Consider the following 12713-nt stretch of genomic DNA (forward strand, 5'->3'; position numbering starts at 1 on the left):
GTTACACCTGTCTTATAACCAGGACCTAAAACTTTTTAGCCCTCTTTCTTCCCCAGTTCCCTCCACAAATCACATACCTATCTTAAGTGTACTGAATCCTAAGATGCTAAATTCTTACTGACGATTAAGACCTCTGAGCAATGTAATTGAAATATTTTGTTTCTTTTATTATGTTTAAGTTTCAAAAAGATATTTCTGGAGCTGGTCATTTGTGGCAAAGGTCTTTAATATCAGTACTTGTGAGGCAGAGTGTGGAGGATCTCTGAGTTCAAGGCCAGCCTGGTGTATGGAGTGAGTTCTAGGACAGGAATAGAAACCCTGTCTGGAAAACACACACACACACACACACACACACACACACACACACACACACACACACACTGAATGAACAAAAAAGGCATTTTTGGAGTCTGGAGAGCTGACTCAGTGGGAAAAGTACTTGCTATGTAAGCGTGGGAACCTGAGTTCCAATCCCTAGTACCCAGGTTAAAGCCAAGCACAGCAACACATAATAGTAACTGCAGCACTGGGGGACATAACAGCTGGATCCCAGGCATTCATTGCCTATCCACAGGTACAGTAAGAAGCCTTTCTCAAAAACTTTATTTGGACCCTGAGAGAGGAAAGCATTCAACACAGACATCTGACCTCCTGTACTCACATACACGAAAAACTCATACCTGGAGATCCTAAAAGGGCATAATATTACTCCTAGATCTTGTATCTGAGTTACTATTTCTTGGTATTTGCAGCATCTGACTGGAGTGTCATTTTAGTCATGGCTTGTTCTACATCTATTGACAAACTGAGAGCTTCACTGACCCCTTCCCTTGTTGTGACATTTTCTGTATTTAAAATTTTTTTTAATAGAGCCTGGAGCTATGGCTCACTGGTTAAGAGCACTAGCTGCCAGAGGACCCACGTTTGATTCCAACACCCACAGAGCAGCTCACAACTGCTCTAACTCCAGTTCCAGGAGATCTGATGGCCTCTTCTGGACTCTGCATGTACTAGACACACAAGTGGTGCACAAACACACACATGCAAGCAAACACTCACACATACAACAAAAGAAAAATAAATATTCACTCACAACACCATCGACATTTTCACTTATACGATAACACAAAATACTGTCACAAGGTCAATGCTTTGTACTTTGCAGGCAAGGAGCCAGCAGTTGTGTGAAACAGGATGATCTCCCCTGAACCCCATGTGATGCATCTGTACCAAAGTCTGCTTGCTCTGGAGACTCCTTCCTGGCCACCATGATCACTGTGCCCTTCATGACAGCAGTGTGTCCATCAACTGATGAAGAAGCATGCAGTGTGCAGTGCAGTACTAAGGGGCCATTATCAACAAAATCCTGCCCTTCTCAGGACCCTGTGTAAAGCAGAGTCAGCAGAGTCAGGAAGACAAAGGGCACAGGTGTCCTCCCTGTGTGGAATTTAGGCAGAAGGGACATGAAAGTAGAGGACTGAGGGAAGGTGGAAGGGAACAGAAGTCATAAACCTGAATGAGGGCCTCCGGGCTGGGGCTCAGCTGAAACAGTGTTACCTAGCATGCTCCCATCCCCAGTGCCACATAAATGGTGGCGCCCACCAGGAACCCAGGACTCAGGAAGAGGGGTCAGAGGGATCCAAAGTTCAAGGTCACTTTCAGCTACACAGAGGGTTCAAGGCTATCCTGGGCTAGAAGACTCTGCCTCAAAAGAACAATATTTGAACAACATAAATCATGTGCATTTATTAAAAGATTACAATGAAACCCATTACTTTGTTTTAATTACTTAATATACAGTAGATTAAGAAGAGGAGGAGGAGGAAGAAAAGGAGAAGGAATAAGAAGGAGAAGGAGAGGGGAGAGGGAGAGGGATAATAATAATAATAATAATAATAATAATAATAATAATAATAATAATTACTGGGGGCCATCAAGATGACTCAGGGGGTAAAGATACCTGCCACCAAAACTAACAGCCTGAGTTTGATTCCCAGGACCCACGTGCTGGAAGTAGAAAGTTAACAACCTCTGAGTTTCAGGCGTGTGCCTTGACACACACATGAAGACCCATGCACACCAAATAAATTAAAATATTTTCAAAGGACTTAAATCTATGCATAATCAGTCTGAGCATTCATCTGGTTCACAGTCCTGACTGGAACACATGGATTCATTCGATGTTGAGGCAACCTATGCTGTCATGTGGTTGCTAAATATTGCATGCAATATTTAGAGGCATCTTAAGTGACAGGGAAGAGGGCCATCCTCTACTCAGCCTTCAAGGACTGGATTAGAAGATGAAGCTTCCATTGGTGCCATCTGTAGATGTAAATGGTCTTATTAAATAAGAAACAGAGCCAAATGCAGAGTTAAAACTCAAGAGGTCAGAGCACTAGCCAATAGCCTTTAGCTTACCAGCCGCTGCCGTCCTTCCCCCTCGGAAAGAGACCTACTTCCTGTGTGTCTATCTTTTTATTGACTTTCTGTTCTGCCTTCTCATTGGTTGTAAACCCAACCACATGACCTCCTCGTCACTGCCTGTCTATACAGACCTCCAGGTCTTCTATGGTTGGTATTGAGATTAAAGACAAGTGTCTCTATGCTGGTGGTGTCCTTGAACACATAAAGATCTGCCTGTCATGTGATGGGGATTAAGGGCGTGTGCTACTACTGCCAGATTTCTGCTATGGCTTGCTATTAGCTCTGACCCCCAGGCAACTTTATTTATTAACATACAAATAAAATCACATTTCAGCACAAATAAAATATCACCATAGCCATCTTAACCCCATAGCAATTATTTAATTAAAAGAAACAGAAAGCTATTTTATAAAGGAGGGACCTGACTGTTCAAACTCTCATAATGTATGAACAAGAATTTTCACAAACATCAATGGGAAGCATATCCTCCTTCATGAGATTTCTGGACAGGAGATTTGAAGAGGCTCCTAGTGTGGAATCTACACAAATACCCTGAGTCAGAGGTCACTGTGGGTGATCTGGGTAGGAGGAAAATTCAGATCTCCTCTTACAAACCCAACCTTGAAACCAAATATTCAATCTTGCATAGGCCCATTAATTCTGTGGGCCCTGTGAGCTGGCTGAGATCTCTGAGGGTGAAGGAATCTCATCTGGTCCCCTCCACTGTTTATCCACAGAGCAGGTGACTCCACCCTCCATCCAAATCACTGACACCACAGTGAAAGAAATGGACTCTGTGTTTGTTCCTGTTTTGCCTCTCAAAACACATGAAGATCTCTATCAGTTGGCTCTTCAATGGCAGAGTCTTGGGCTCTCAAACAGGATGAAGCTGTCCCAGAACCACAGCACCCTCAGCATAGACCCTGTCAGGAGGCAGGATTCGGGAGACTATCAGTGTGAGGTCTCCAATCGAGTCAGTTCCAAGAGGAGTGATCCCACCATCTGGACATAATATGTGAGTGACCTCTCCTCAATCTTACTCCATAGTGTTGGGGGTGGGGGCAATTTCTTTATCAACAGTGTGCAGAACAGGTAAAAGTCACAAGAAGAAAAACATGGCTCAAGATATAAATACAGCAGCTTGGTGATGGATGCATGTTAATTTCATGATAAAACACCAAGCAAGTTGAGCACAGTGCTGCATGCCTTTAACCCCAGCACACCAGAGGCAGAGACAGAAAAATCTCTATGAGTCTCAACCACACTAGTCTTTCTTTATCAGAACTGGCCACTGTATTCCGAAGACTGACATTCACACCTATCAGGGTGACTCTCCAAGTCAAACTCAAACTAGCGAGAGTAAATCACAGCCTCATTACATAGGACCCTGAAAAATCTGCAAATAAACCCAAGGCTCTGGGACAATGATTTGCTCATAGGTATCTGAGCCTACCCTAGACAGCAGGGTTTAAACCAAAATCAAAGTAGTCCTCCTCACAAAGCCCTACTACTACTGGGCAGGAAGACAGAGCAGCAAGGACATCTAGAATGTGGGCTCAGGGGCTGACAAGCACTTCAGAATAAACAGAGCAGGGAAAGGTCAGATAATGAAGGCACAGAGTCCTTATAGGAGGGTCAGACAAGACATGTCTACACTCACCAAAGATTTGTAGTGTTCAGGGATCTGAGGGTAGTGAGGGGTGAGCTGTGTAGACACCAAGAAGACAGTGTCATACAGTGGAAAGATTCAGGGGTACTGATGATGGGGGTGATGCTGCTTGCCCCAACAGGACAAACACACCAAGGCTGAGAGTTGAAAACACTCAGGTTTCCTGTTTCTACCATGCGAAGGTCCTAATATTGATAGATTTTTTTCTCTTCCCTCAGCCTCTACCATCACTGTTCAAGTCACTGTTGAAGCAGTTCCACTATACAGTGCTGAAGGGAAGAACGTTCTTCTACGTGTACACAATATGCCTGGGGCAGTCCTTTCGTTCTACTGGTACAAGGGAGAAACTGTGGTTCAGAGGAATGAAATTGCAGGATTTGTAATGTCCAAAAATATGATTGAAACAGAGCCTGCATACAGCAGCAGAGAGATGGTATACCACAACGGATCCTTCTTCTTCTAGAATGTCACTCAGAAAGATATGGGAGCCTACCCATTATTTATTGTAATGGAAAAGTGGAAAATCAAGAGTGCATCTGGGCAGTTCACTGTATACTCTAAGTAGTTCTCTGTAACCTCTGGTAGTGAATTCCACACCGTCACCCCTGGGAAAGGAGCATAAATGTTTTGCAAATGGAAATCTTTAGTAGCCAAAGTCCTTTGGAGAATTCCATCGATTTGGAAGGACCTATGGAAACAATACTGCAGCCCTCTGTGCTGATCCTAGGTAGGCCTGGGCTTCAGGCCTCTCTAACTTTCACTATTATTATTATTATTATTATTATTATTATTATTATTATTATTATTATTGGTATTTTGAGACAGGATTTCTCTGTGTAGCTTTAAAGCCTGTCCTTGAACTGACTTCTAAAGAGCAGGGTGGCCTCAAACACACAGAGATCTTTCTGCCTCTGCCTCCTGAGTGCTGGGATTAAAGGTATGCGCCACCACCTCCTGGCTCTATGCTTATTTTTATGGTAACGCATAGTTTGGCTTTGTTAGTGGTGATAGTGTCTCAGTTTACTGGGGACAAAAGCTCTGATCTGTTACAGAAACCAGTATTTCTGGTTGTCTCTGGCTGCCTTTGTAGTAATTCTTGAGTGAGGAGGAGCAACTCACTAAGGTTAATGATTATTGCTTATTCAATATCAAATATATATATATATATATATATATATATATATTCCAAAGAACTTAAGAACTTGGAAAACAGTTTCTTAAAAGAGGACATTAAGCCAGGCAGTGATGGCGCACACCTTTAATCCCAGCACTCGGGAGGCAGAGGCAGGCGGATCTCTGTGAGTTCGAGGCCAGCCTGGTCTCCAAAGCGAGTTCCAGGAAAGGCACAAAGCTACACAGACAAACCCTGTCTTGAAAAACCAAAAAAAAAAAAAAAAAAAAAAAAAAAAAAAGAGGACATTAAAAACTTATAGGAACATATAAGGTAAAGATATACAAAATGAAATGTCAGACATTTCTGTCTCTCTCTCTCTCTTTTTTTTCCTAGACAAGGTTTCTCTGTGTAGCTTTGTGCCTTTCCTGGAACTCACTCTGTAGTCCAGGCTGGCCTCGAACTCACAAAGATCTGCCTGGCTCTGCCTTTCGAGTGCTGGGATTAAGGGCGTGTCTGGCCAGACATTTCTCTAGTGCCAGGATGTGAACATTCAGATATTTTTCCAATGTCAAAATAATAATAATACAAAAATCTAAAACTTCTAGTTCCCTTAAAAGAAAAGTACATGCAGAAATTACCAGGAAGAATAGAAATTTAGTCCCAGCAGCTAAAGATTGATATTATTCATTATTATTTTGAGAACTCATAAAGAATAGGATTATAACTGTAGTCCACATAAAAGTGTTATATAGATTACATAAAAATTGGCATACACCTGAACATGATATCCTATGTTGTGCCCTGTCTGCAAGACCCCTGAAGGGACCACCAAAGACACAAACTCACTGAAAAGCAAAAGCAAGGTGCCCCGCCTGCAGGGCTACAACAGGTACTCAAACACCCTAAGGAGGGAATGTAGGGACAGGAGATACAAAGGAAAATACACCAAGTCTAGATTCTGATCAAGGTGCAACTTTATTTTTCTCCAGAAGGGTTTATATAGTTCCTGCAGGGTGGGGGGAGCAAGAAGCTGTCATCTGCATAAGGTGGGGCAAGCTCTGACTCAATGTCCTGTTGCTAGGCAACCTGACTGTAAGCTTATCTAGTTCCCTGTCTTATTGGGGGGGGGTCTGTATTTTTCCACTAACTAGAGATTCTGTTCTTGTCCCTGACATCTCCCCCTTCTTAGTAATAATCTAAGGGCCAACATAAACCAGGTTCGAATGGTCTAAAAGGAGGGCTCTGAAAGAGGCTTTGCATGGAGGATTATGGAGGCCCTATCCTCTAAAGGTTGTGAAAAGGTCTGAGAGGGAATGTCTCTCCAGACTCAAGCACCACAGGCGTCCCCATAGTGCAGGAAGCAATGGACCATGCATTTTTTTGAGGGAGTGGAAATGGGTAAATGCAAGGCTGCTACTGCACAACCGATATGCAACAGGGCATATAATCTAGGCTCTCGGGATTTTGGGGTACCATGGTCCCCAGCCTGTGCAGTCCCAGCTGCACTCCAATCATGCCTTAAGTGAGCCCTTTTCCCACACACAGGTGCATTTCCCCCGAGTGAAGGGGTCTGTGTGGGGTATTTCTCGTCAGGGGGAAATTTCAACCCTGGAGTCCTGCATATCAAAGCAGTGGTAATGAACCTGGATCTGCCTGGTCCGCAGGTCTGTTATTTGGCTTGGGATGAACCCAGTGAGCCAGGAAAATGCCCATACCCCAAAGGCAAGGACCAAGAGCAGGCCTACAACAGGTCCTAGGAGGGAGGAAAGAAGAGTTGTTAGCCAAGGGGTGTTTGGAAAACTAATTCTGGAACCACCCAAGCTCTTGTTCTCCTTTTCTTTTTCTCTTTTTCTAGTCCTTTTCTAACCTTTACCATACTATCCCTGACTACCCCGGTGTGGTCTGTAAAGAAGCAACATTTCTCTTTGAGCACAGTACAAAGGCCACCCTGTTGTAAAAAGAGGAGACACAGGCCTCTCCTGTTCTGTAAAACTATCTCAGCTAGGGAGGAAAGGGATGACTCAAGGGCAGAAATTCCCTGTTTAAATTGGGCAATATCCTCATCTATGGACAGCTGAAGCTCAGAGTAATGTTGGTTGGACAGGACCAGAGAGGCAATTCCTGTGCCTGTTTCCGCTGCTCCAACCCCTAGAAGGACTGTTAAGGTGATGGCAGTAACAGGCTCCTGTTAAGGCAGTCGTCTCAGTGCGGCTTCTCTTCCTAGAGATCTAGGAATTGATCTGAAGAATAGGTTAGTCTAGGTGGAAGGGACCTAAGTGCCCTGAGTGGCATCATGCTCTGGTGCTACCCTGTTTGCTGTGCTACCTGCCAGCCACAGGCTGTGTCAAGCTGGCCCAACATGGCTATGACCACCTGTGACACCAAGGCCAGCAAGTCCAACAAGCCTTTCTGACATTTTGGATGAAAAATTCAGCACTGCCCTTGGAAACATGACTCCTGTTGTCAGACTGGATTTGACAAGCAGTGTCCATGTTCAGCCCAGAACGTGATTGACTATGGGACTTGTATACTGTGTGAAAGGTCTCAAACACAGTTTGCTGTAAAGTTCCCGCTGTCCCCCCACAGGAACTCTGAGCAGAGTGATAACAGAGCTAAAGGGCTGGTGGGGGTTGCTGTGGGTGAGGACAATAGCCTGGATTGCTTGCTGGAGGGACAGCATTTAAAACAGAAGAAGTTTCCTCAGGAGAGGGGCTCTCTCACCTGGGCAGATCAGGTATATTTACAGCTCTCACCAGGTGTTCTGGTAACCATCTGGGAGCAGAGTGTATCTGGTCAAGAATGCAGGCCGAACCTCGTCCCCATATAAGGACCCAGTGAGGTGGCCGAGGAGCCCAATCCAGCTGACCCCCGAGGGGTGTTTGTAATTGAGGGATTGTCACAGACAGACGAGGGTAGAGGAACCAGCTGTGCCAGGCGCGTACCTTGAGGAATCGTGCCCATGCCATTTACAGCAGTGGCCAGAATCTTAATTTCACCTGTGAAATCACTATCTATAATGACCTGGACCCCTTGGAGGGCCGCAGAAGCACGGCCAAGGACAAGCGCGCAAACATCAGGAGGTAAGGGCCCTGTCACCCCTGTAGGGATGACCTGAGCCCCTTCAAGGGAGTTTAATACTGTTTTGGCGGCGGCACACAAGTCAATCTGGCACTGCCTGGAGTTGCTCTCCGGAGGGAGGAGAATGGAACTGGGGCAGGAGAATTTGTTGAGGCTGGGGAGGCAGGAGGTGAGAGGACCTCAAGGCCCCAGGGTGCGCTCTTGGAGGCATTGGGGCCAGGGGCTGGCCCCTTTGGAAGTTTCTCGGCACCCACAGAGGAAGGGGCTGACCGAGATAGTTGGTTTTTGACCTGCATTCTGTAGCCCAATGATGGCCCTTGTTGCAGTTGGGGCAGAGACTGGAAGGCAGGGGCCTCGTAGAGGCGGCCTCCTGAGCTGGCTGGGCTAAGGGCGTGAGGCTTTGACCTTTCTGGGGGCATTCCCTAGCGAAATGTCCGGGTTGTTTACAGAAATAACAGGTGGGGGCCCCAGGCTGTTGTGAAGACCTCAGGATGGCACCTATTGCTAATCCCATGGCATGGGCGGTGCCAACACCTGAACAGAGTCTGACATATTCAGACAGGTCCGCTCTGTTTTTATGAGGGCAGAGGACTTCCTGGCACACAGGGCTTGCATTTTCAAAGGCCAAGTGTTTAACAAAGGTGCTTTCGTGTTCATTCGGCCCCAAAATCTCTCAGCTGCATCATTGAAGCATGAGACAAAATCACTGAAAGATTTATCAGGGCTCTGACGAATCTTAGCTAATGAGGTGGTAGCCGAACCCTTTTGGGGCAGGCGTTTCCAGGCCCGGACCCCCGCGTTTTGAATCTGGGCCAGGAGGCCAGGAGGGAATTTTGCCTGTGCTGCATTTGTATCATAAGGGGGGTTGCCGAGGAGTTTCTTTAGCGTCCAAGTTTTTGAGGACAGCTGTTCAATATTTTTTTTGAGCAACTTCTCGACAACTTTCTGTAAATTCTGTTTTCCAGAGGACAAAGTCACCCCCAGAAAGAGCTGTATGGGCAAGAAAATACCAGTCATTAGGAGTCAACCAATGTTCGCTCTGGTTTTCCACCAAGGCTAATGTAAAAGGAGCGGTAGGACCATACTGAGCACAGGCGGATTTCAGCTTTTCAACAAGGTGGAAATTTAATTTGTGATAAGTCTGTCCTGGCAGGGGATCCTCAGAAGACAGCTCCGGCTCCTCCTCCTCTTCCCCCTCTTCCCCCTCCTCATTTTGATCTTCCAACCCCCCTGAGGGGCCGCTCTGTGCAGCCGCCTCAGTGAGTCCCCAGAGGTCTGTCTCCAGGTAACAGGAAATGCCAGGACAGGCTGAGGCTAACTTTTTGATTTATTAGATTTTTGAGATGGTTTTACTGGGCCGGAAGCCACCACTTCAAGAGCAAGATCTTTAAGTTCTTTGTCAAGAGTTTTCAATTCCCTTAAAAGCTCAACATGTTCCCTGCAAGCCTGGAGGGCCTGTCACAGTGAGCCGAGATCTGGGACAGGGGGAGCCAACTCATCAAGAACAGGCCTTCAAAAGTGGGAAGACAGAGAAACATAGGGAGGGGGCATTGCGGAAGGGGGAACCGCCAGAGATTTTTGAGGTGGTATAAAAGGGCCCAAGGACTCCTGTTTTAAGGGGAGATTTTTGCAGGGGGGCCAGTCTGGATTATGGTAATAGGCTGCCCCTTTCTCTAGGGAAGCCTCCTCGGTGGGGTCTAGAGGGGAGTTAGAGGTAAAATTATTAACAGAGGGATAAAGATGGGCAGGAGTGGACTCCTGGGGATTCCTAGGTTTAAAAGTCATGAGCGACCCCTCTTCCATAGAGCACAGGTCGTGATCCAAGGGACAGACCAAAGGCAGACCGCTGCGGGGGGGGGGGGGGGAGTAGTCCTTAGGGTAGGTAGAGGGGGAGTGAAAAGCTTCTTTTAAGATTTTTTCTCCTATATTAATAACCTCTTGTATGTCAGGGGAATGTTTATAGACCCTAAGAATGCCATTAATAAAAAAAAGCTTTAAGGTCTTTTTTCTTTACCCTAGTTCCTTGTATCTCAAGGGGCTCATTTAGGCCAGAAATGAATAAATCTTGTGACGACGTTGCCTGTCCCATGGCTTGTCAGTTTCTTACCTGCGTCATCTCTGCTCTCCTTGGGGATCGCGTTCTGAACCGGGCAATTTCAGGGGGATCCAACAACTTCACCAAGGCCTTGGTCTTCCTCCAGGAGATGATGTTCAGAATCCTCAAGAGGTGGTTTCATCCACGTTGGGTGCCAGTTGCCCCTCCTGCAGGGCTACAACAGGTACTCGACCACCCTAAGGAGGGAATGTAGGGACAGGAGATACAAAGGAAATACACCAAGTCTAGTTTCCGATCAAGGTGCAACTTTATTTTTCTCCAGGAGGGTTTATATAGTTCCTGTAGGGTGTGGGGAGCAAGAAGCTGTCATCTGCATAAGGTGGGGCAAGCTAACAGGATGTTTGTATAGGATGTTTACAGGGTGAGAGGGTCAAGGGCTCTGACTCAATGTCCTGTTGCTAGGCAACCTGACTGTAAGCTGATCTAGTTCCCTGTCTTATGGGGGGGGGTGTAGCAGGAATTTTAAAAGTTCTTATTAATAAAATAAAACCCGAGGACAGTTATTGGGGTCCATGCTGGTAGATCAGAGAGACAGAACAAACCACAGCTATCTCACCTTGCCAATTCCTCAGCTGTTCCTGTTTCCTCAGACTGGAGGCCTCTGAGTCCTCATCCGGAATGGGTCTCAGCTGAATTACTGCTCAAAAGCCTGAATGCTTAACTAGCCACATGCTTAACCAGCCAAAAGCTTCTAGTTTCTGGTCCTCCTGCCTTATATATCTTTCTGTTTTCTACCACCACTCCCTGGGATTAAAGGCTGGCTTTCTGGGATTAAAGGCGTGTGTCACCATGCTTGGCTATTTCCATTGTGGCCTTGAACTCACAGAGATCCAGAGGGATTTCTATCTCTGGAATGCTAGGATTAAAGGTGTGAGTGCCACCATTTTCTAGCCTTTGTATCTAGTGGCTGTCTGTTCTCCGACCCCAGATAAATTTATTAGGGTACACAATATTTTGGGGAACACAATACCACCACGGGGGGGGGGGGTCTGTATTTTTCCACTAACTAGAGATTCTGTCTTTGTCCCTGACAGCAAGGTGTATTTCAAACCTTTGCAGGGACCTCGGTCAAGCACCTTGACACAGTGGAGGCAGGAGGAGGTGCCCGCCCCTCTGCAAGCTCAGTTTTTAAAGACAAAATCCACAAGGATACATCATTTAGGTGTACTAGTTTGGGTACAATTCTGATTAGCTCAGGTTTTAGGGGCTTTTCAGAATTTCTGTGTTATCTTTCTTTGTAGTTTTAACCAGTTGTTTGTCAAACTTTATAGACTACCTCTGGCATTGGGGCATTCTATGGTTAGTCAGTTGCTACCAGATAGTCCTTCAAACATCCTGACTTTGTACTTTGACCATCTCTGGCATTGGGGAATTCTATGGTTATTCAGTTGCTACCAGATGGCTCTTCAGACATCCTGACTTTGTCCTGTGGCCTATGTCAGCAGCTCTGAGAATTTTGAAACTCAGGCCTGTTTTAAGCTGGGGTGAGGGTCTTGCTTGAAATGGGGGTGCTTTGGTTCTTTATTTCTCCCTTCTCATGTCCCTAATGGAACCCAATCATGAGTTCCTAAGGGCCAGCTTGTGGGTGTCCCTTGTCTCTGTGGGCATATACCATGAGCTAAATTGTACCCAGCCTCTGTCTTATGTATTGGAGCAGCCGGTTGAGGATATGGGGCTTGAGTGTTAGTACCAGGAGCAAGACTGACTGTTAATGGGCCTATTAGGGTGGAAATCGAAGTAGTTAGTAATGGCCATTTTGCCTCTATTTCAGGGAATTTTCTTTTAGCCCAGCATTTCAGCCTTATCTGAACAGGGAACTTGGGATGATGTATTCTCTTCTGGAACTGTTTAGAGCTGGCATTGGGGCATCATTGTCAAGGCCCCCAAAAGGCTGAAAGGCTAGTCAAAGATTGGGCAATGAGGCATTTGTCAGAAGCATGTGGCTCTTTGACACAGTAGAGACAGGGAACAATCACATTGGCTGGGCTGGTCCACATCAGCTTTTAGCAAGTCCAGAGCTCACAGTTGTCTGGAGCAGTGGAGTCAGCAACTGAAGCTTAGAGGTGTCTGCCAGCCAAGTGGAAATCTATTGAGACAAACTTAAACTAGGAACAGATGTTAAAATTTATGAACTTATTTGGAACCCTTAGGTCCATACCCTTAGTAATGGGGAAAAGCAGGAGTCCCAAGACCAGGAGAGAGGAAAAATACCATCCTTAGGAATACTTATCTGGGGCCCTTCCAACCTCTGTGAAGTGGATCTAGGTTTTATGACTCTTTTAATCCTCTGAGGCCTACTTATAAAATGACAT

Source organism: Peromyscus maniculatus, chromosome 1 (genome assembly GCF_049852395.1).
Source record: "Peromyscus maniculatus bairdii isolate BWxNUB_F1_BW_parent chromosome 1, HU_Pman_BW_mat_3.1, whole genome shotgun sequence".
In the NCBI taxonomy this organism is placed as follows: Eukaryota; Metazoa; Chordata; class Mammalia; order Rodentia; family Cricetidae; genus Peromyscus; species Peromyscus maniculatus.